This window comes from Eptesicus fuscus, chromosome 1 (genome assembly GCF_027574615.1).
Source record: "Eptesicus fuscus isolate TK198812 chromosome 1, DD_ASM_mEF_20220401, whole genome shotgun sequence".
NCBI lineage: Eukaryota > Metazoa > Chordata > Mammalia > Chiroptera > Vespertilionidae > Eptesicus > Eptesicus fuscus.
The window spans coordinates 132,333,244-132,356,809 of NC_072473.1; the positions used below are offsets into that span (position 1 = coordinate 132,333,244).

General features: G+C 40.9%; 1 non-coding gene across 1 annotated transcript; it reads left to right on the top strand.

Annotated features, from left to right (window-relative positions):
- Positions 1–21,490: 21,490 nt before the first annotated feature.
- On the top strand, positions 21,491–21,624 carry LOC114226904 (small nucleolar RNA SNORA1). Its single transcript, XR_003613015.2, has one exon. It is a non-coding gene; the product is annotated as a small nucleolar RNA SNORA1 (small nucleolar RNA).
- The last annotated feature ends 1,942 nt before the right edge of the window (positions 21,625–23,566 follow it).

A 23,566-nucleotide genomic window follows, 5' to 3' on the forward strand; every position in this document is an offset into this window, starting at 1 on the left:
TGGAAACATACAAGAAAGAGAATACAGGGAAGTGCAGTTTAGTTTAGCCAAGTCGACAAATGACAAACACACCACAAATGGTTTTTAAAAATATATATATTTTTATTGATTTCAGAGAGGGAGTGAGAGAGAAACATCAGTGATGAGAGAGAATCATTGGTTGGCTACCTCCTGCATGCCCCCTACTGGGGATTGAGCCCACAACCCAGGCATGTGCCCTGACCAGGAATTCAACCATGACCTCCTGGTTTATAGGTCGATGCTCAACCACTGAGGCGGGGCCAAATGCTTTGTTTTTAAAAAAGATCAACTTTTTTTTTGCCCTAGCCAGTTTGGATCAGTGGATAGAGTGTCAGCCTGTGGACTGAGGGGTCTTGGGTTAGATTCTCGTCAAGGGCACATGCCTGGTTGTGGGCTCAATCCCCAGTAGGGGGTGTGCAGGAGGCAGCCAATCCATGATTCTCATCATTGATGTTTCTATCTCTCTCTCCCTCTCCCTTCCTCTCTGAAATCAATAAAAAATATTTTTAAAAAAGATCAACTTTTTAAATAACAAAGCATTTATTTTACAATAACATGTACCCATTTTAATTGTACAATTTGATGAGTTTTGACAATTGTTACTGGAACCAGTAATCACCAGCACAATCAGGATATAGAATATATCCATCCTCCCCGCCAAAAAAATTCCCTCCTGCTTCTTTGTAGTTAATTCCCCCCTAACCCTCAGCTCTAGGCAACCATTGAACTGTTTTCTGTCAATATAGATTAGACTTGACAGTTCTAGAATTTTATATAAATGGAAGCATACAGAATTGTATTGGCTTGTGTCTGGTTATTTTCACCCAGCCTAAGAATTTTGAGATTCACATATATTATTGCATGTACCAGTCATTCATTCTTTTTACTGAGTAGTATTCCATGGCACGGTTATATCACAATTTGCTTATCCATTCCCATTAGTGAATGTCTGAGTTGTTTTTGTTATTTGGCTGTTATGAATAGAACTGCTACGTACATTCATGTGCAAGTCATTGTATGAACATATCTCTTCTCTTGTACAAATGCCTAAGAGTAGAATTCCTGGCGTATTCAAATATTTTCTCATTTTAAAATGTGGTTTGCTTTTCTTCTTATAATTGAGTTGTAAGAGTTCTTTATATATTCTGAATAAGAGTCCTTTGTCAGATATTTGAATTGTGAATATTTTCCCCAAGTCTGTGGCTTGCCTTTTTCTTTTCTTAAAGATGCATTTCAAAGAGCAGTTTTTAATATTGATGAAATCCAGCTTATCAACATTTTTCCTTTTTGCTTAGTGCTTCTTGTGTCCTAAGGCATCTTTTACTACCCCAACGTACACAAATATTCTATTTTTTATTCTCTTAAGTTTTACAGTTTAACTTTTACATTAGGAGATATCATCCATTTAGAGTTAATTCTTATATATGTAGTGGGCACTAAGATCTATTTTTTAAAATATGGATACCTAACTGTTCCAGCATTATTTTGTCATCTTTTCCAAAGATCACTTGAGCATATATGTTTGGGTCTATTTCAGGACTTCCTGGTCTGTCCCATTAATCTATATGCCTGTCCTCAGGCCAATAGCACTCTGTTTTGATGACTAGCTTTATTACAAGTCTTGTAAGACCTTCAAGTTTATTCTTGTTTTCCAAAAATGCTTTGGATATTCTCAGCCCTTTTGCATTTCCATATAAATGTTATAATTGTTTATCAGTTTCCATTGAAGAGTCTTCTGGGATTTTTTATTGAGATTGTATTAAATCACTAGACCAATTTCGGGACAATTACACCTTAACAGTGTTGAGTGTTCCAAACCATAATCATTTTATCTTTCTCCGTTTATTTGTCTTCTTTAAGTTCTTACAACCATGTTTTCTCGTTTTAAGTGTAGAGGTTTTGCACATTTTGCTAAAATTGTCCTTGCATATTTCATTTTGTGTTGTTGTTGGTAAATTGTGTTGTTTAGCATTTTAACTTCCAGTTATTTATTGATGTCAGCAACCCCTGTTCTTACCTTTATCATTTCCTTTTCATTTGTTTGGATTTAGTTTGCTCTTCTTTTTCTAGCTTTTTATGGTGGAAACTTAAATTGTAAACCTTTTCTTTTTTTTCTAAGCCATGCCTTAACAGCACCCCACACTTTTTATATTTTATTTTTATTTTTATTCACTTTGAATTTCCTTTTGCTTTCTTCTTTGACCTGTGGGTTTCTTTAAAGTATGCTGTTTAATGTTCAAATATAGGGGAAAGTTTTAAAGTTATCTTTCTATTACTGATTTCTAATTCTATTCCCTTGTGGTCAGAGGACATATGCTGTATGATTGCAATCCATTTAAATTTATAGGGATTTTTATGACATAGCATATAATCAATCTTGGTGACGCTTCCATGTGTACCTGAAAAGAATGTATAATCTGTGGTTGGGCAGAATGTTCCATAAATGTCAATTATGTCAAGTTGGTTGCTGACATTTAGGTCTTCTATAGTCTTACTGATTTTCCGTCTACTTGATTTATTAATTATTGAGAGAGGAGTGTTGAGATCTTGAATAATAACTGCGAATTTGTCTAGTTCTCTTTAAAGTTTTCTTAGGTTTTGCTTCATCTTTTTTTGAAGCTCTGCTGTTTGGTGCATATGCATTTAGGTTGTATGTCTTGTTGATGAATTGACCTCTTAATCGTTATGAAATGTCCCTCTTCATCTCTGGTAACATTTTGGTTTGCTTTATTTTCAGCAAGGATCTGTTTGTAGTAAATTCTCTCCAGCCTTTGTCTGAAAATGTCTTGATAAAATGATAATTTAGTTGGATATTGAATTCCAACCAGATAGCTGTTGTCTCTCAGCCCTGTAAGATGTTATTCCATTATCTTCTGGCCTCTAACATGCTGCTGTAATATCTCTTCTCAGCTTAATTGTTGTTGTTTTTAAGATGCCCTGTTATTTTTTTCCCTGACGGCTTTTAAGATCTATATAACTTCGGTATTTTGATGTTTCTTTGCAATGTATCTAGGTTTGGGTTTATTTTTATTTCTCCCTTTTGGCATGGATGTGCTTCTTAAAACTAAGATTTATGACTTTAATGAATACAGAGAAAATTCTGTCAGCCATTATGTCTTAAAATATAGATTCTCCATAATCTCACCATCCCCACAATCTTTCTATTCTGTCCTTGGTGAGTTCCTGCTAAAGATATATTTGACTATCTAATTCTATCCTTGATATCTCATAATCTCTTTTTCATATACTCTGTAATTCATATATTCCATCTTTTTATCTTGCTGTGTTGCATTTTGAGTAAATTCTTTAGATATAATCTCCAGAGAGTTCAGTAATTCTTTTCAGCATTGTTAAATCTGATTTAAAAGTCCACTGAGTTGCAAATTTCAATAATTATATGTTTAGTTTCTAGGAGATTAGTTTGGTTCAAAATCTGATTGTTATTTTTTTCAGCAATAACTTGTTCTTATGGATTACAGTGCTTGCTTTATGTCTTTAATCATTTAAAACATACTTCTTTTATCCTTCGCATTAGGTTATTCTAAGACCTGAAGTACTTTGGGAATATAGAGCTGCTATTTATGTGCCCACTTGCACTCATAATGAAATCTTTTTCTCTTAGGTTTTATAATTTGAAGTTTAAGCTCAATGTCAGTGGAGCTTTATCTGTGTAATCCTGTGCTTCTCAGTCTTGGGATGTAAGCCTCCAAATATTTTGCATTTGTTTCTGCCAGGCAATAGAGACTGGGAAGAATGTTTATGTTAACTTTTCATTTCCGGGACATTTTCTTTTGTCCAGAAGCCAGGCTCTGAATTTATGGAGAATATGACAATTCTAGTTCCTGGCGTCATGCAAGTCAAAGGAAGTCATTATGCAGCTCAACAACCATTCAACCACGAGGGTTAAATGAAAACATTGATAGACAAAGATTTAGACAAATTTACCACAACCAAATTATTGATGAGAAAAGAAGCAAAGGATTTTTATGAGGCAGGAAGATATTTGAACAAAGAAACAGAAGTTAGATGGAAGAAGCAGATGGAACCTCCCCCTTCACCACCATCATGGCTCTACTACTGCTGCATTGACTCAGCTTCCAGGGTCTGGTAACCCTGTGTCTTTCCAACCCTAAGAGTGGTAGACATTTCTCTTTTTTTAAAATATATTTGTATTGATTTCAGAGAGGAAGGGAGAGGGAGAGAGAGATAGAAACATCAATGATGAGAGAGAATCATTGATTGGCTGTCTCCTGCACTCCCCCCACTGGGGATCCAGCCCACAACCCAGGCATATGCCCTGACCAGGAATTGAGCCGTGACCTCCTGGTTCATAGGTCAACACTTAACCACTGAGCAACACTGGCCAGACTGCTTGAAAACTTTTTAATCATAAAATTTCAAAAATATATTTTTTTGATGGACATGAGAGCAGAACTTCAAGGTTCGCAAGGAAATGGGATGTTAAATTTCATCTTTTGGGCTTATTTTGCATATGAAAACACTCAAAATAATTTCTCATGGAACTACACAATTTCTCATTATCACATGTTCTTTAAAATTTTGGTATTTAAAAAAATCTTTCATGTATACAACCAAGTGAAAGCAAAAGGGCAGGCTTCTATAATTACCTTGCGTTTTTCAGAAAGTTCAAGTACTACTAGGTTCACAGAGTTTAAGAGTTCTGTGGATTGTAAATTGGTACAGTGATTATCCACTGAGGATGCCCAATTTGCCTATTGAATGATTTAAAAAGACAATCTCTGAGCATAGAAGACCTACTGCAACTCTCTCCCCTGGGAAGAATGTGAGGTTTCCATGGAGAGAGTGCCAACGAAGCCGTAAGGACAAGTTCTAAATGTGCTAAGGGCATACATTGGTTTGGCTTAAGAGCATCATGTAGGTTTGCACCTTCAAATTCTATTACTGAAAGCTTTACATTCCCCTGTCTCTTTAAGACATTGTATGGACTGACCCAAGAGCTGCCTATTTCTGCCCGTTAAAATGTGAACCCTGGGGTCAAGTTAATTTCTGGAAACAAAATCAAGTATGAGAGTGCATTACTTAATGTTACCCCCAGTGCCACGGTTGGCAAACTTTTCCTGTCAAGGGCAGGGTACATACTTTAGGTGTTTTGGGCCATACAGTTTCTTTCTTTCTTTTTTTAAAAAAAAATATTTTATTGATTTTTTACAGACAGGAAGGGAGAGGAATAGAGAGTTAGAAACATCGATGAGAGAGAAACATCTATCAGCTGCCTCCTTCACACCTCCTATTGGGGATGTGTCCGCAACCAAGGTACATGCCCTTGACCGGAATCGAACCTGGGACCTTTCAGTCCGCAGGCCGACGCTCTATCCACTGAGCCACACTGGTTAGGGCCATACAGTTCCTTTTGCCACTACTCAACTCTGCTATTTTAGTGCTGAAGCGGTCACTGACAACGTATAAATGATGGAGCATGGCTGCACTCCAATGAAGCCTTATCCACAAGGGGGCAGGTGGCAGGACTTGGTCTGAGGACCGTAGTTGGCCCACCCGTGCCCTAGAATAAAATCAGAATCTTTACACTGCACTATCTTCTTGCTTCATCAGTTTTTTCTACCCTCATTTTCCCTTTCCTGGGATCATCTTAATTTTTCAAAATATCACTCCAACTTAAATCCTTTTGTTGGACTGAAGCAAGGCAAAATTAAAGATTTAAATTTAAGGTGGAGCCCGACCAGTGTGGCTCAGTGGTTGAGCATCGACCTATGAACCAGGAGGTCATGGTTGGATTGCCAGTCAGGGTACAGGCCCAGGTTGCAGGCTCGATTCCCAGTGTGGGGTGTGCAGGAGACAGCCGATCTATGATTCTCTCTCATCATTGATGTTTCTCTCTCTCTCTCTCTCTCTCTCTCTCTCTCTCTCTCTCTCTCTCTCTCCCTTCCTCTCTGATATCAATAAAAAATATATTAAAAAAGGAAAAAAGAAGTGAGGCTCAAAAATAGGATGTAATTTCTTTAACCTTTTGCACTCGGATGTCAAGTGTAACTCGACACAGTTAGCATCGGTAGCAGCTCGAGAAAAAAGCGAGTGCAAAGGGTTAAAAGAAAGAAAAAAGTTGGAGGTGAAAAGTACCCTAAGAAACAGGAGCACCATCTGCCTTTCAGGGAGCTTTAAAAAAATTTTTTTTTGAAAGAATTGATGTCAGAGAGGAAGAGAGAGGCAGAGAGAGAGAGAGAGAGAGAAACATCAATGATGAGAGGGAATCATTGACTTGCCGACTCCTGCACGCCCCACACTGGGGATCCAGCCCGCAACCCCGGCTTGTGCCCTGACCAGGATTCCAACCGTGACCTCCTGGTTCATAGGTCAATGCTCAACCACTGAGCCACGCAAGCAGAGCCTTGACTTCAAGATTCTAAACATGAACCTATCGACTTTACTAAGTTATGATTTTTCTTGGTGAGAAATCAATTTAATCGAATATCTTTGTATAGATTTTCCATGATCTCCAACTTGTATAGTTGGTTCACCAGCTTGTGTGGCATTTGAGGGGGAAGAGGATTATTGTAATATCTGCTTTGGAAAGATGTCATTAGGATGCATCTGCTGCAGAAACATTGAACGAGTCGCTGCCTTTTCCCTTCAATTTTTTAAACTGTTACCAAGACATAAGGTTCGTTATTATGTGTTTATGTTGGCAAAGCTTCAAATGTGAAAATTCTTTTCTAAGCAGGTTTTTGAAATATTTGGATATTTGTTTCAAACTTTTTGTCATGCCCTCAGTTGATTGCGTCCTCACTTTGAAGAGTTGATGCACAGCGTGCCTGCATTTGTAGTTCTTCCATGGGACTTTTAAAGATCACATCTATGCAACAAAAATAGCCCATCAATTCAGTGAAATCAAATAATTTAGGAGGAAAAAAAATCAACACTATCTGGCTGATTATGTGGCATCCTGTGTGTGAAAGAGCTCATTTTTTCTCACAGTGAATGTTGGCACTCTTAGGCACAGCTTGGCGAAGTCTCTTTCCTGCCCACCCTGGAGTGCTTCTGTCTTCTCCATCGCTTCTGCTATGTTCCTTATACATTATGAGCGCGCACTCTTGCTCTGAACTGTATGTTCTAGAAACAGAATCTGGGAGTTGAGAGGGCTGTTAGTAGCCACCTAGTTCATCCTCCCTCCCAGGGAGCGCCCTCTTGGGTAATGACTGACAGATGGCTTCGCAGCCTGTGTGTGAGCATCAGCCAGGACAGGGAACCCTCTGCTTCGCAAGGCAGTTTGCTCCAACCTGGGCGAGCCCCTCCTTCTAGACAGGCCATCTTTCCATTGGGCCAAAACTTGCTGTCCAGACATCAGGGCGAAGAAGTAGAGGGCAGTGGTGCAGATCCGAGGTTCTGAAGCAAACAGTCCTCGCTCACGTCCCAGGTCCCCCACTCACCATCTGTGTGCCTTGTGCAAGTTATTTAATTATTGCTTCAGAGAGAAAGGAAGAGGGAGAGAGAGAGAGAAACATCAAGGATGAGAGAGAATCATGGATCGGCTGCCTCCTGCACGCCCCCTACTGGGGATCGAGCCCATGACCCGGGCATGTGCCCTGACCGGGAATAGAACCGTGATCTCCTGGTTCATAGGTCGACACTCAACCACTGAGCCACACCAGCTGGGCAAGTTATGTATCCTTTGAAGCCACTTTGTGAAATGGGGATTGTTAAAGGTGGTAGCTTAGCATTGTCTCAACTGTGGTAAGTTAGAATTAAGGTTCTCCGACTTCCCTTCCTTGGTTAGGTCTGGGTCAAGGTTGCCTACAAGAGAAATGGAAGGTCAGATGAGGGGAGCAGTGGGGTGACTGGCCGGTGCTGTTGTAGTTTCCATGCACTGTCACCAGCCTGTTGACTTTATTCGTGCGGGGCAACCACTGGACCTGCAGCTCCTCCACCTCCTGCCGATCTCCCTCAGCATCTCTGGATCCTGGACCACCTCTGGGTGAGGTTCCAGGGTCACGTGTTCCAGCTCTTCTGCAGGTCACATGCATCTGCGAAGTCAGAGGCTTAGAGACTGCGAGAGACCGACGGTTTCAATGGGAGACCAATCTGACCAATATCCGTTCTGATGAGAGACGGATGTGGGTTTCAGCTCCCTCTTGCTCTCTCTGACTTCACATCGTCGCCCCTTCCCAACTTCTGGCCAGCCTGACTATTGGCCCAACACCAGACGCAGAAGCAAGATATATATCTATATCTATATATCTATATCTATATCTATATCTATATCTATATCTATATCTATATCTATATCTATATCTATATCTATATCTACTATATCTATATCTACTATATCTATATCTATATCTATATCTATATCTATATCTATATCTATATCTATATCTATATCTATATCTATATCTATATCTATATCTATATCTATATCTACTATATCTATATCTATCTATCTATCTATCTATCTATCTATCTATCTATCTATATATATCTATAAACTCTAAGCCCCCAGTACTTTGGAAGGTCTGATCCCTTGACTAAATCTCATACATATAACGCACAGTGCTTCTCCTTCTCAGATCAAACCAGTATATTCAGAGAATAAACAAAATAATGTGTGTAAAGCACTTGGTCCAGTGACTGGAGCATAGCTAAGTAGCCAGAATCTCCAAACCTATATTTTTCTTCATGTTCGTGGAATTACCAGCTCCATTCTCCAGGGCATTACAGAATGCATTTTGCTCCTCTTCACTTATAAATCAATATTTTTGAGGACTTTTATATATAGAATAACCCAGAACTAACCAAGGAAGGGAAGTCGGAAAACCTTAATTCTAACTTACCACAGTTGAGACAATGCTAAGCTCCCACCTTTAACAATCCCCATTTCACAAAGTGGCTTCAAAGGATAAATAACTTGCCCGGCTGGTGTGGCTCAGTGGTTGAGTGTCGACCTATGAACCAGGAGATCACAGTTCTATTCCCGGTCAGGGTACATGCCTGGGTCATGGGCTCGATCCCCAGTAAGGGGTGTGCAGGAGGCAGCCGATCCGTGATTCTCTCTCATCCTTGATGTTTCTATAGTAAAACTTTTTTATATAGTAAAACTTTATGGTAGATAATGGACTGATTTAGATACGTTATCTCATTTAATCTTTTTTTATTTGTTAATCCTCAACTGAGGATATTTTCCCCATTGATTTTTAGAGAGAGTAGAGGGGAGAGGAAGAGACAGAGAGAAACATCGATGTGAGAGAGACACACCGATTGGTTGTCTCCCACATGCACCCCGACCAGGGCCAGGATGGAGCCTGCAACCAAGGTACGTGCCCTTGACGGGAATCGAACCTGAGACCCTTTAGTCTGCAGGCTGACACTCTAACCACTGAGCCAACCTCATCATTGATGTGGTTATCAGGGCTATTTCATTTAATCTTCACAAAAACTCTAGTAATTTTACAGATGAGGCTAATGAAGCTCACCCTAAGTTGATATACCAATAGGCATGTCACTCCAAGCTTGTTAGTGACCTAGGGGTACTCTTAGACCATCTATAACTGGATGCATTTTATATTAATACTCATTTTTTAAATTTACATATTTCATGTTTCTTAAAGTGTTGAGCTTAATTTGTGAATAGCTATGCTATTTATAAATCTTGTGATTGCTGTGTAAGGACAATTACTTTCATTTGTTCTCTGATTAATAGTCAACACAATTCAAACAGATTAAATTCACTTTAAACAATTCATATAATTTATAAAGGTATTTAATTTCTTTTTAAACTAGGCTTATAAATTTAATATATTTGAACTTTCGATCCTTTCAAATGCCTAACAAGGCATACATATAATCCTAACAAACAAAACCCTACCAGGTGTTTAAATGACTTTGGTACAACGATCTACTGCCCCCTGCAAGACCTGCCACTGGAGATTGAGCCCGAAACCAGGGCATGGGTCCTGACCAGGAATCAAAGCAGCAACCTTTTGGTGCATGGGATAATGCCCAACCAACTGAGCCACACCAGCCAGGACTCAACATAAGTTTTATTTGAAACAGTTTTAATCTCAAGATTTCCCCAGCACAGTTCAGGACTTCACAATTTTTCCACTTGATATTTGGTTAGAAAATCCAGGTAAAGTTTAATAAAACATGAAACAAACATCAATAGGAATGACATTTTAGTCTTAAAAAGATTAATGTTTAAAAATAGAGGGCATGCAGACAGCTCCGGTGGGGCAGTGTTGTGGGGTGAGGGGAGTGATCAAAAAAGAGAGAACTCATGGCCATGGACAACAGTGTGGTGATTTTGGGGGTGGGGGAGGAGGGAAAGAGTTGGAAGAGGGCATAGAGGGGATAAATGGTGATGGAAAAAATAACATAACATAAAAGAATAATATTTTTTCTTGTCTGTTTTGAATTTCCTTTGTATTACATGTGTGCGTGTAATTAGCCACATTGGTTGTATTGGGGTAGCGGGCTCTCAGAAGCCTTGATTTGGACTTCTGGCTTTCAGAACTCTGAGAGAATGCATTTCTGTTGCTTTAAGCTGCCCAGTTTGTGGTAACTTGTTAAGGCAGTCGCAGGAAACCAATACAGAGATCCTCCTCATTCGTTTTTTCTAAACAATGGCCCAGTTTCCCTGTGTGGCTGTCCAAGGGATTATTCAATCTGTTGCCTATTGACATGTGGGTTGTTCCCCAACTTTTGTTTGTACAAATAATGTTCGATAAATAACCTTGTGCATATGTTCTTTCAAACCTGTTCAGGTGTAATCCACATTGGATTCTTTTTAAAAAAATGCGTTTTTGTTGATTTTTAGAGAGAAAGGAAGGGAGAGGGAGAAAGAGATAGAAGCATCCATGATGAGAGAGAATCATTGATTGGCTGCCTCCTGCACGCCCCCTACTGGGGGTCAAGCTCGCAACTCCAGCATATGCCCTGACTGGGAATTGAACCAAGGACCTCTTGGTTTCTGGGTCCATGCTCCACTGCTGAGCCCACACCAGCTGGGCCACATTTGATTCTTAAAAGTGTGACTGCTGGGTCAAAGTGTACATGTACTGTGTTTGCATTTTTGCTAGATATTGCCAAATTCCCTCCATAGGGGCGGTAACATTTTGCACTCGCGCCAGCAGTGAGTAAGAGTGCTCATTTCAGCACAAGTTTGCCAACAGAGTGCATTTTCAATCTTGAATTTTTGCCCATCTGATAAACTAGGAATGGCAGGTATTTTGGTGCAGTTGTAATTTGCATTTCCCTTATTATGAGTAAAGCTGAGCATTTTTTTCATGTTTGAGATTCTTTTCTTGTTTTTAGGAACCCTCTGATTACATATTTTACCTACTTTTCTATTCTCCCCCCCCCCCCAATTGTTAAGAGTTTTGCAATATATAATCTGAAAATATTTTTTCTGCTTTTTTTTTCTTTTGACTATGTCTATGGCTTTTTACTGTGCAAAAGGGGTGTTTTTTCCCCTTCAATTTTTCATATGCAAGCATTGTTGATGCTGCCTGAGGAGCTTTCCTGGGCTGTGTATCCTCCCCCAGTCACTGCTTACCAATGTCTGCCTCCTTTCTTCCTTCTCAATTGGAGTGAGAGACTTAGCTACACTGTAGCTCCTGTCACTCCCCTTTCCTTTTATGTCTTAGATTGATTTCCCCAGGAAGCAGAGCCTCTGGCAGAGGTCATATATGCTGTTACCTCACTGGGGGAGAGAAGTACAGAGTCAATACCAGGCATGTTATCAAGTGGCCACCTTTCAGTGCAATGATTTTCTCCACCTGTGGGAGTGTGCCACATAGAACCTTTTAGCTACTGTGTCTTGGGACTGCCCTGGCTGGTGAAGACAGGAGGAAGGGAGTGGGGACAGCAAAGAAAAGGGAATGAGCCAGCCAGTGTGGCTCAGTGGTTGAGCATCGACCTATGAACCAGGAGGTCATGGTTGGATTCCCGGTCAGGGCACATGCCCAGGTTGCGGGCTTGATCCTCAATGAAAATTACAAGGGCAGGGATAGATGAAGCATCAGCAGGGTTCCCTGGTGGGGAGGGCAAAGTTTAGGGCTTCACACAGGCCCTGAAGAGAGTGACACTGAGTCATTTTGGGCTGCTATAACAAAGTACCATAGACATTTCTTTATATGTATACATACACATACTAGTGGCCTGGTGCATGAAATTTGTGCACAGTAAAAGGAAATTAATTAGAGGAAATATTTTAATATTGCTGTTTGCCCTTTCTCTAAAATTGAAGTGTCAGAGATGAAAGAAAATTACTAAAACTTATACGAAAATCTCCCTCCTGTCAGAGTCTGGGGCACGCTGCAGGACCTAGAGTCAAGTTCCCGCCCACCACCTGCACGTGCTTCAAAAATGCAGGAGATCCAGACCCAGCTGGCCCCACCCCCATTGGGTGAGACCCAGACCTGGTCAGACCCACCCCTTTCAAGCCTCTCCGGGCGGGGGGCGCAGCCTCAGGTCCCCTGGCCTGGCGCTGGGGTGGGGGGTGCGGCCTGAGGTCTCCTAGCTCAGTGCCAGGGCATGGGGCCTGGCCTGAGCTCTCCCAGCTCAGCGCCGGGGCGGGGAGTGGGGCCTGAGGTCCCTTGCCCCGGCCAGGTGACATGCAGCCTCAGGTCCCTGCTGTTTGGTCGTGATGTTACAGCATCCCAGCTGATTTGCATATTCCTCTATTATATACTTTTTATTGATGTCAGAGAGGAAGGGAGAGGGAGAGAGAGATAGAGACATCAATGATGAGAGAGAATCATGGATCAGCTGCTTCCTACACACCCCCCACTGGGGATGGAGCCCACGACCCAGGCATGTGCCCTTGACTGGAATCGAACCTGGGACCTTTCAGTCTGCAGGCCAATGCTCTATCCACTGAGCCAAACCAGCTAGGGCAACACATACCCATTTTAAACACCCAAGTCTCACATAAAACTCTTAAGTATGGTTTCTGTGTAGGTGTTCTTCCCCACTATGTACTGATACTAGAGCACCGTGGCTATGCAGGGGTGTGATGGTGGAGTTGCCTCTGAGAATGACAGGCAGGCATGACCCTCACTGTGAAGGAGACAACACTTGTCTTCAGTCCTTTTCTGTTGCTTTCTTCCTCCGTCAGCATCTGCTATGTACTGATGCTCGTGTCCCCAGTGTGATGGCATTAAGAGGTAGGGCCTTAGGGAGGTGATTAGGTCAGGAGAGTGGAGCCTTCATGCATGGAATTAGTGCCCTTATAAGAAACCCCACAGAGCTCTCTCTCTCTCTCTCTCTCTCTCTCTCTCTCTCTCTCTCTCTCTCCCTCTCTATGTGAACTGAAGGGTCCTGGGTTTGATTCTGGTCATGGGCACATGCCCAGGTTGTGGGCTCGATCCCCAGTGCGGGGCATGCAGGAGGCAGCAGATCAATGGTTCTCTCTCATCATTGATGTTTCTGTCTCTCTCCCTTCCTCTCTGAAATCAACAAAAAATATTTTTTAAAAATGTGTATGTGTTGGGGAGGGAGTGCAATATCTAGCAAAAATGCAAATGCATTTACAGATTGACCCAGCAGCCCCACTTCTGAGAATCAAATGTGAACTGCACCTGAATAGATTTGAAAGAACATATGCACAAGGTTATTCGCTGAACATTATTTGAACAAACAAAAGTTTGGGAGCAACCTGCATGTTCATCAATAGGGAACAGATTGAATAAACAAACCACTCTGCAGCCACTCGAGGGATATGATCGGCAGCAGATATCGCAGAGACATAGAGCTGCCTATTCTTGAGCAAATTCTTTTGGAAACATGAAATTACTCTAAATTACACAAACAAGCAGGCATCATGTTTGACGCTTTAGAAATTTTAACCATTTTCAGGACATGAATGACAGAAAAAGTTCACTAATGGGAGACCCCCTCTTACCAATCTCTTCCTCCACCCCATGGCCTTCTGGACTTTTAATGAGGCCAGAGGAACCTTAGCCTTCACATCGAAAAGGCTTAAGACAGGGGCTTAATATGGAAGATTTTTTTTCAGTGACTTTGCCCTGGAAGTATCATAATCTGATACACCGAGGGAGGAAAGTGATGGCTTAGACTCTAATGTTCAGAAACCCAGGATCATGAGAACTGAAAACAAGCAAAAATTGAGGAAATTAAAGAATTTATGATCTTCAAAAGTAAATAATTCTGGTATATATTCCAGAACTCCAGCTATTTCAAGATTTGAGAGCATAATATGTATATTCCCAAGGAGACCTTGAAATATTTTCAAAACAGCAGATGCATAATTTCTTTTTAAAGGGTAAAGAATAAATGTTTTGAAATGGGGGGGACTACGGAAGGAATCAGAGAAATCTAGTTTGAAAAATCCTCAAGCGGATTTGCTTGTAGTTTTAAAAAAGTGACTTCTTGTGTTGTATGAAAAACTAGAGGCCCGGTGCACTGATTCCTGCACTGGTGGGGTCCCTCAGCCTGGCCTGCACCCTCTCGCAATCTGGGGCCCCTCGGGGGATGTCAGACTGCCGGTTTTGGCCCGATCCCTGGCCTGTGAGGATAGGGCCAAAACGGTCAGTCTGACATACCCCGAGGGATGTAGTAGTGCATGAAGTGGCAGGCGGCTAGGGAGGAGCCCAAGCCTAGGCCAGGCGCTGCGTTGCTCCCACACATCCCAGCCCCGCTGTGCCTGCCGCTGCCGCTACTTGGTAGGGCTGCCGTAGAGGCGAGAGAGGCTCTTGCCACCGCAGCTGCACTTGCCAGCTGTGAGCCCGGCATCTGGTGCCCTGTTGGTCAGCTGAGCAGTGCTCCCCCTGTGGGAGCACACTGACCACCAGGCGGCAGCTCCTGCATTGAGCGTCTGCCCCCTGGTGGTCAGTGTGTGTCATAACTAACGGTCGAGCGGTCGAACAGTCGAATGGTCGACCGGTTGCTTAGGGTTTTATATATATAGATGCTTTTTATTATTTTGTATTTAAATGGGGCCTTTACCTGGGGAAAATTATTATATACATTTATAAGTAGTATAAAAGATAAAGCAAGTTGTTAAATCAAAGGGCAGTAAACACTTCTCAGTTCTCTCTTTTTGACTGCATGGAAGGGAAATAATTATGTTTTGGGGACTGACTATTAAACTAGTGTAGAGGAGCATTTGATTAGACTTACAGAGTGGTTATTATGCTCACAATATTCAGGTATAATATTCTCAGGCACCATATTATACAGTGCCAGCTGCATAATAAAATTAGCTTCTGCTTTATTTTGCTGTGCTTTGTTTTAAACCCTAAACTTGATGTTGGAAATAAATAGGTATTTGGAAAGACTTCAGTTCTTGTTTTGCTTTTATACTGTACTTGGACGAGCAATTAAGGCTTCTTGGGAGATGCCTTTTGTTGAACTCTTAAGAGGATAAAAGAAATACATTCCCACGCATGGCTATGCTAGCGTATGGCCTCCCTAATGACAGCACAAACATGACACCTACTCATCTTCCACCAATTTTAGCATAAGACCTGAAGAAATGATACATGAGTGACTCCTGCCTCAGTGGGCCTTTAGTGTTTGGATAGGACCTCTCTCAAGACTCAGCCTGTGGCCTGCGCTACAGGTCATTTGTGCACTTATTTTACCCCTGACCAGAGTATAAAGTCTGTGAGGGCGGAGGTGTTCCATATTAGAACATCCTGTTCAATGTGAATTTCAGGTAAATACATTTTTAAGTCTAAATATGTCCCAAATGTTGCATTGGACACACTTACATTAAAAAAAATTATTCATTGTTTTATCCAAAGTTCAAATTGAACTGGATGGCCGGTAGGATTTATTTGTTAAACCTGGCAACTCCAGGCATAATTCATCTCTGGCCTTCTGGGGCCATTATCGGTGAAGGGGTATGGTTCTTGCCTTACTTGAGCTCTAATCCAGAACAATAATGTAACGCCAGAGCCACGTGGGTCAGCTCTAATGAACTCAACTCTTCAGGACTGAGGACTAGGTCCACAGGCCCTGAGAATAGGCAGGCATTCTGAAATCTGAGGACCCGGCCAAGGCTAGTCCTTGGCCTCAGAAATTCTGATAATAATAATACTGGTGTCTGTCATAATAATCCTGGTTACTCATCCTGTCCTTCTTTATTTTTTTAAATATGTTTTTATTGATTTTAGAGAGGGAAGGGAGAGAGAGAGAGAGAGAGAGAGAGAGAGAGAGAGAGAGAGAGAGACATCAGTGATGAGAGAATCATAGATTGGCTGCCTCCTGCACGCCCCCTACTGGGGCTGGAGCCTGCAACCAAGCCATGTACCCTGACTGGGAATTGAACCCTGACCTCCTGGTTCATAGGTCAACACTCAACCACTGAGCCATGCTAGCAGGGCAGTAGCATTGTTTTAAACCAGGCGTCCTCAAACTATGGCCCGCGGGCCACATGCGGGTGTTTTTGCCGTTTTGTTTTTTGACTTCAAAATAAGATATGTGCAGTGTGCATAGGAATTTGTTCATAGTTTTTTTTTAAACTATAGTCCGGCCCTCCAACGGTCTGAGGGACAGTGAACTGGCCCCTGTTTAAAAAGTTTGAGGACCCCTGTTTTAAACAAACAAGTTAAAGGGCAAGATTCTTGTCAAGAGAACTAATGTATGTATTGAGCATATAAGCATTCTAAGAGCTGAGATAGCTTCCCAAAACATGTGAAAGAAAATGAACAATGAAAGAAGGAAGCCAAAGCGAAAGCTACTGGGCTCAGCTGAAGTGCCAGCCTGCTCTGCCCAGAGAAGCTCACTTAGTGAGACCCAATGGGAAGGGGCCTGAGCTGCTGGAAGCCTTCCCTGTGAACCCACGGCATGGTGAGTGTAAAAACAAACGAAGACCTGTTTCTCTCAACGGAGTTGACGTGGAGTGTCCCCTCCCCCAAAAAATATGTCAAGAAAATTTTGTGTCCTTAAAAACAAACAAACAGGTTGACTACTTTAAGTACCTTGTATAAGTGGAATCATAGCGTATTTGTCCTTTTGTGACTGGCTTATTTCACTTAGTACTATGTCCTCAAGGTTCATCCATGGTCTAGCATGTGACAGGATTTCCTTCCTTTTTAAGGATGAATAATATTCTATCATATATACACATACACACACACACACACACACACACACACACTGAGTGGCCAGATTACTATGATCTCTGAACATATAATAATCTGGCCACTCAGTGTGTGTATGTGTGTGTGTGTGTGTGTGTGTGTATATATATATATTAGAGTATTAGAGGCCCAGTGCATGAATTCGTGCATGGGTGGGTCTGGTTAGCCTGGCCAGGGGGAAGGGACATGGGCGGTTGGCCGGCCTGCCTGCTGGTCGAACTCCTGGTCGAGGGGACAATTTGCATATTAGCCTTTTATTATATAGGATGTACACTGAGTGGCCAGATTATTATGTTTTCAGAGATCATCATAATCTGGCCACTCAGTGTACACACACACACACACACACACACAATATATATATATCTCACGGTTTGTTTATCCATGGACACTTGGGTTGCTTCACCTCTTGGCTTTTGTGAACAATGCTGCTATGAGCGTGAGTGTGCAAATATCTTTTTGAGAACCTGCTCTCAATTCTATTGGATATATACCAGAAGTGGGATTGCTGGATCATATGGTGGTTCTATTATTATTATTATTTTTAATATATTTTTATTATTGATAGTATTACAGATTTCTCCCATTTCTCCCCTTCCCCCCCTCCTCCCAGCCCCTACCTTCCCTCCCCAGGTCTTCACTACCCTATTGCCTATGTCCATGGGGTATGCATATAAGTATATAAATTCTTTGGTTTCTCTCCTCTCATCCCCCCAACCCCAATTAGTTCTATTTTTAAAATTTTAACAGAACTTCCATACTGTTTTCCATAGCACATGCACTATTTTATCTTCCTAGCAACAGTGTACAAGGATTTCAGTTCCTCCACACCCTCATCAACACTTGTTATTTTCTGTTTGTTTGTTTGTTTGACAGTGGCCATCATAATGGGTGTGAAGTGATATCTCATTGTAGTTTCGATTTAAGAGGGCCAGCTTTTCAGAAAGTACCATGTCAACAAATGTTGATAATGTACACGGAATGCTTGGCATTATGCCTGGGAAACAGCACATGTTCGATGAATGGTGGTTATCAATAAAGTCACTGTCCTGGCCCAGGCACTGTACCTAAGGCTTGGGACTCAAAAAGGAAGATCTGTGGTCCTTGTTCTGGGAGCCAGGACGGATGTACATGGAGAGTGTACTGAGTCTCTAAAAGCAAAAAGAGGAATCTCAACTTCTTAAAGATGAAGAGAAAGTAATTCCATTAAAAACAAAATTGATTACATTCATAACCAATATACTAAAGAGTGACATGTGAGCTGTTATTAAGCCAATCCAAGAAAAAAGATGTCTTTTAATATACATGCCTGCAAATTAAAACAGCAAAATTAAATTTTGACAGGCAAGATTCATCTTGAAAGTAATGTATATGGCAGAGTGGAGGTTATAATGCCCGCAGCCAAAATAACCGTTAGCAAATGTATTCATTTTGTTTAGGTTTAAATTGCTACTGTGAATGTACCAGGTGCCTGGGAGAGAGGGAGTCTCTTGAACTGTGAATTCCTTGCCAACTCTTAGAGGCCCCACTTTGCAGATGGGGTAACTGAGCCCATAGGGTCTGTCCACCCAGCCAGACCCCTGCTTTCCAGTCAGCCTGAGCCTGCTCTCCCCTGGGCCCCACTGTCCAGGTAGATGAGGGACCAGTTGTCCAGGGGGAGCCAGGTGAAAAGGGTGAGGATGGTATTCTGGAAGTACTTGGGGTCAGATTAGAGGAACAGTGTGCCTGGGCACCAGAGAAGAGGATAGGCTCACAGGGGCCTGTTTCCATGGTCTATGCTAGGGTTCCGGTCACTTCCGGGGGGCTGGTTAGGAAGCTGTGGGCAGATGTGAGGGAGGCTGAATAGCGGGGGTGGGGATCTGTGCCAGGAGCCAGAGCTAACACTGAAAGCAGGAGATCCCTCATTTGCTAGTGACTTGGGACAGTCCCAACCCCTTTCTGGAGGATGAAGAGATTGATCCTAGCGGATGGCAGGAGACTTACCAGAAACTGACCAAAGTCTGCAGACTCCTTCTCTCCCATCCCATGAATAGGTCACAGCACATTCAGGAGCCCAGGCCTGTGTCCCTCTTCCTTTGGAGTCCCCATGCAAGGACGAGCAGAGGTGGCTGGCTGCCTCGCAGGGCCTGCCAGCTCTGGAAGACCTTGAAGATCGGGAAGACCCTTTGATTGAAGGAGTGGGCATTGAACTGCATGAGCATGAAGGCCAGCACAGCCATGACCATGATGGTCTGAAGGCATAGCGGTGCCTGAGAGTAACAGTCTCCTGCCCAGGCCCCTAGCCCACAAACACAGCCTTCCCAATGTCAACCCCCGCCCCTGTCCCTTTTTGTCCTCAGCCCTCCCAGGCAGTTTAGTGGATCCTACTACACATACACACACAGGCCCCAATCTCACCTACTCAGATTGTTCCCGGAGTCAGAAAAGTACTGGAGAACCAGAGCAATGATCTTGAGCACATCTTCCACCATGTAGATGCCAAAGAAAATGGAGTCCAAGGCCACGAAGAATCACTCTGCAGGCCTAGCGGGTTTGACTCCGTGGATAGTACATCCGGCCTGTGGACTGAAGGGTCCTGGTTTCGATTCTGGTCAAGGGCACATGCCTGGGTTGCAGGCTCCCTGCCCCAGGGCCACGTGTGGGAAGCAACCAATCAATGTGTCTCTCTCACATGATGTTTCTCTCTCTCTCTCTCTCTCTCTCTCTCTCTCCCTCTCCCTCTCTCTCTCTCTCTCTCTCTCTAAAAACCAATGAAAAAATATCCTCGAGTAAAGATTTAAAAAGAAAAAAAAAAGAAAAAAAAAAGAACCACTCTGCAGGAACAACAGGGGCTCGTTCAGGGCCATCCCCAGCAACCTTGGGCCTTCTCTCCTCTTCTCTTCTGGAACCACCAGGCTCTCCCTAAATGGCTCTTATGTCTTCACTGCTCTGTGGCTCAGTTTACTTGTCTGTAAAATGGTAATAATAGCCTGCCTGATAAAGTTTTCATGAGCATTAAATGCATTTAACATAGTAAAGTGTTTAGAATAAAAATAACTAAATAAACAAACAAACAAATAAATTGTTATCATTAAGGTTAATAATTACCTGGTTCTAAGTAAAATATCTTTATTTGGAAAAACACCATCTATATATATAAAAGGCTAAGTGACTGACCATCCATCCATCCGACTGTCCGACCGACCGACTGGCTGGTACATATGTTGACTTGCACATGCACGATACATTTAAAGTTTTCACTGGCAGCATTCGAATGCGTGTGTTTCGATTGAATTTTCGCATCGAATTTCTTAATAGTATTACTCCTTCAGGAATACCATGTCATAAACTAAAATTGAAAGTAGGTGCAATCATCATGCTACTGAGAAATCTTAATAGTAAATGGGGTCTTTGTAATGGTACTAGATTTATTATCAAAAGATTGCAACCTAACATAATCAAAGTTGAAGTATTAACAGGATCTGTGGAAGGAGAGGTTGTTTTGATTCCAAGAATTGATTTGTCTCCATCTGACACTGGCCTCCCATTTAAATTAATTTGAAGACAGTTTCCCGTGATGCCAGCATTTGCAATGACTATTAATAAATCACAAGGACAAACTCTAGATAGAGTAAGAATATTCCTACCTGACCCCGTTTTCAGACATGTTGCTTTCTCTCGAGTTTGAAGAGCATGTGACGTTAAAGTTGTAAATACTTCATCACAAGAGAAATTAGTCAAGCACTCTGAAAGTGTTTTTACTTTTAATGTGGTATACAGGGAGATATTAGAATAAATTTAATCAATTTATCAGTCATTGTTTTTATCAATGTTTTTATATTGTTTTTGTTGTTTTTATATCATGTCTTTGTTGTTGTTATATCATGTTGTTATTGTTTATTTATTAATCAATTTATATATTATTTTCATGTAAATTTTACTAATTTTCTTTCATCTCTGACACTTATATTATAGAGAAAGGGCAAATAGTGATATTAAAATATTTCTTCTAATTAATTCCCTTTCAATGTGCATGAATCCGTGCACCGGGCCACTAGTATAAGATAATAGCAAGTGGCAAAACAGTATGTACTCTAAGATCATATTTTTAAAGCTAATAATAAATATGCAAATAGTTCATTTGCTACATTCAACATGTCAGTTACTTTTGCAATTTTTAAATGTTAAGCAGGTATTACTTTTTAAATTAGAAAACAACAGTAAAGATACTAAAAATAGCAAAATAAATTCCCAGAAATGAAACAGACTGTTTTTATACAAAACACTTATGGAATTTTTTTTTCACAAATTACAAAAAGACAAATCTCTAGCATGACTGGTGAGGAAAAAATAAATGAAAGAAAATTCATAATAAAAAGTAAGTATTATTAAGTTACTGTAGAAATTTAAAAATAAGAAGATAATACTGGGGTCCAGAAATTGTTAAGGTGGCTACATTGAGACACAGGTTATGCTTCCATCACAGTAATTTACTGCAGTGGTGACAATGCGACCTGTAACATTAAAAAAAAGAAGAAGATAATACTGTTAATAAAATTTGTGCCAATAAATTAAAGAAATATACAATTGATCATCTAAATATATACATATATATAAAGTTGATTAAAAAAATAATAGAAAACTTGAGCAGACTACTAACAATAAATAGTAATTCAATTGTTAATAAAATATATCTTCCCCCACCAAAGTCCCAGGTTAAGGTAGTTTTACAGGTGACTTTTATGAAATTCCCAAAGTTAATTTTATGCAAGCTGTATGAGAAAATAGAGCTACCTAATTTTTTAATGAAGTATAAGAAAAATTATAGGTTAATCTTCCGTAAATGTGGACTCAAAGATCCTAAAGAAAGTAATAGCAACTTAACTGTAGCCCTGCATAGAAAAGTAATGTATTAGGACTAGCTAGGGTTTATGCCAGGAGTGTGAGGGCTATCCAGAATCAGAAAGTCTTATCAACAGTGTGCACCACATTAACAGTGAATTAGAAGAAGTATATGTTCATGTTAGTGGACAGAAAAGGCGTGTGATAAAATTCAGCACCGATGCAGGATTGAAACTTACAACAAACTGGGAATATAAGGGAATGGCCTTAACTTGAATAAATTTAGAGCTAACTTCCTATTTAATGGTAAAATTTCAGAAGCATTAACTTTTTCAAAATACCTTTTTATTGATTTCAGAGAGGAAGGGAGAGGGAGAGAGAGATAGAAACATCAGTGATGAGAGAGAATCACTGATTGGCTGCCTCTTGCACACCCCCTACTGGGGATTGAGTCTGCAACACAGGCATGTGCCCTTGACCAGAATCAAACCTGAACCCTTCAGTCTGCAGGCTAACGTTCTATCCACTGAGCCAAACCGGCCAGGGCCAGAAGCATTAACTTTTTAATTTTATTTTATTTTATTTTATTTTATTTTATTTTATTTTATTTTATTTTATTTTATTTTATTGTTTAAAGTATTACAAATAGTAGTACATATGTCTCCTTTTTTCCCCATTGACCTTCCCCTGGCCTCCTCTACCCCGCCCCCTCCTCCCTCCCCCCCCCCCCCCCGCCGCACATGCCCTCACCCCCCAGTGTCTTGTGTCCATTGGTTATGCTTATAAGAGGCATTAACTTTTAAAAGAAGACAAATATGCCCATTATAACTCTATCTATTCCAAATTGTATTAGTGAAAGGGAAAGTAATTAGGAAGCACAGATTGGCAAGGGAGACATGGTGTTGTTATTTTTAGACAACATGATTTGTCTGGATAGAAAATCTAAGAAAAATCTAAGAATTAGTAAGAAAGTTTAGCAGGATTGCTGAGCACAAGATCAATATATGAAACAACAGTAATATTCTTAAATTCAATAATCAATTATAAAATATAATTTGTATAAATATAGCATTTATAACACCAAAAACTCATACGAAAAAATATTAAACATTATTAAAAGACAAAAAGAAAACCCATGTTAAATCTCTACTTATGATATTAAAAATTATATAACTCCATTTATAAAAACAACAGGTCTGCTAAAATATCATCCTTAATCTATTTTAACATTTTTAAAGCATCTTTAAGATTAAGATGTGTCTTATGTCAGGCTGATGTGGCTCAGTGGTTGAGCATCAACCTATGAACCAGGAGGTCACAGTTCGATTCCAGGTCAGGGCATATGCCCGGGTTGCAGGCTTGATCCCCATTCGGGAGCGTGCAGGAGCCAGCTGGTCAATGTTTCTCTCTCATCATTGATGTTTCTATCTCTCTCTCCCTCTTTTCCTCTCTGAAATCAATAAAAAATAATATATATTTTTAAAAGATATATCTTACTTCTTGCCCTCTAGTATAGACTGTCGTGTAGCTGTCATTGCCTGAGCGTGGGTAAACTCTTGGTCATAACTCTTCACATTCATGATACTTCATTTGAGTTATGTGCATTTTTGGACTACGTGTTGAGT